The sequence below is a fragment of the Photinus pyralis genome, unplaced genomic scaffold, assembly GCF_008802855.1.
Source record: "Photinus pyralis isolate 1611_PpyrPB1 unplaced genomic scaffold, Ppyr1.3 Ppyr1.4_LG8, whole genome shotgun sequence".
In the NCBI taxonomy this organism is placed as follows: domain Eukaryota; kingdom Metazoa; phylum Arthropoda; class Insecta; order Coleoptera; family Lampyridae; genus Photinus; species Photinus pyralis.
In genome coordinates this window covers 6920964-6922593 of record NW_022170819.1, presented here as the reverse complement: position 1 = coordinate 6922593, position 1630 = coordinate 6920964, and the positions used below count along the sequence as shown (strand labels likewise).

At 43.9% G+C, this 1630-nt stretch overlaps 1 long non-coding RNA gene across 1 annotated transcript; it reads right to left on the bottom strand.

The window, feature by feature from the left end:
* Positions 1-473: 473 nt before the first annotated feature.
* LOC116178643 lies at positions 474-896 on the bottom strand. Its single transcript, XR_004146876.1, has 2 exons — positions 586-896; positions 474-529 (listed from the first exon to the last, which is right to left on the bottom strand). It is a non-coding gene; the product is annotated as an uncharacterized LOC116178643 (long non-coding RNA).
* Between the last annotated feature and the right edge of the window lie 734 nt (positions 897-1630).

Sequence of the window (1630 nt, the reverse complement as noted above, 5' to 3'; positions counted from 1 at the left end):
CATTTGATGACCGAAAACCTGAATCCAGACCCGAAACTGATAATCATTCATCCGATTTCCCGTTTGCATTCGATACCGTTTCCGTTCCGCTTATATCCTTAACCCACCTGTCCCTGCACCCTTAACCTCGCCATTCATTAGAAATCATCCAGCCCTTGAAAGACGAACCCTCAAACACCCGGAAGTTCGATACCTGTGGGGCCTGTGACCCGCATGTAGCCAGCTCCCGCTTGCTTGATTTAGTCCTAAGGTGTTGTGAACGTTAAGCGGAGGTAGTGGCCGTGTCACATCTTGCTTTTCGTTACCATACTATCACCAGTCCCTTAGATACGAGGCGAGTCAAAGTACGGGAACTGGGAACTGTGGGGCCTTCGACCTGCATTCCTCCAGTTTGCGACCGTTGATTCTGCTTCAACCTCGAGCGTGGTGTGCGGGGGTAGTGGCCGTGTCACATCCTGTGTACCACCTCTAGCATAAGTACCATACCGCACTGACGGGCCGAGTATTCGGAAGTGCTGGTGTCATTCACCTGAAATAGAACCCGGCGGCACCAATCATTCGCACCCCGATTCATCGATAGCTTACCAACTCCCGGATAAAAACCCGCTAATCGATAAACTTACAGCTACCGCCAAATTAGAGTACCGCTGAGCCGAGGCGATCCGCTCCGACATCTCGACACCTGAGATCGCCGCCATTGCCTTTTACCGCAACCCGAGGCAACGGCATAGCAGAATACTACCGTATCGACAACACCAGGGATACCAACTAAATAATAATTCTATATTCTGTGGTATAGATACACGGTGTTCAAAAATAAAAGGAAACTGGTGTGTAAATAAGTTTTATTTAGAAACCCTGGGGCACGACTGTAGCTACCCGCGTGCCCACCGAAAAACCCTTACAAAGTGTCCGAAGCAACCAATGTTCCGCCGATCGACAGTTAGTGAAACTACATACAGTGTGCCCCAGGTAGAACGCACCATAGGGAAACGGCAATGTATTTTTTACGTACGTTGAACACTAACTTCAAATACTCATACATACCAAAGACCTCGTGGATCTTTGGCGAAAAAATAAATTAATTCTATTTGCCTATGGTACAGTTCCCCCTTTGAATAAAATTCATGAATTATCAATTTAGGTAATGACTTCCAGTGTTCAAACTAGGCGATGCAGGAAGAACTCGAAGGTAACCTAATGTTGTAATACCGAATGTTATACGCTGTTCCGTTGCTCCCTTTGTCTTAATATGAAAACGAAATTCATAAATTATGGACTTCGGCGACGGCTTTCAGATTGATGTGTAATCGATGCAGGAATAACTCGATAATACGAGTCTAATGATTAAAATGTCACAACTGTGCGGTATTTTGTTGTCGAATGTCGAGATCGGTATATAAGAAGCTTAAAAGGGCGCCTAAAAAAAGAACAGTTAGTGAAACTAAGGCGATTATTGATGCAAAAAAAAATCATAACTCCCTTAGTTTCCAATCGATTTCGAGAAATAAAGAAGCATTGGATTCGTATTTTAAAGCGTCACAAACTTCCTTTCCTAACTTTTTCTGAAAAAAATAATAATAACAAAGTTATTAGCAAAAAACGTGAAAAACCAAAATGGCGGCTCAAT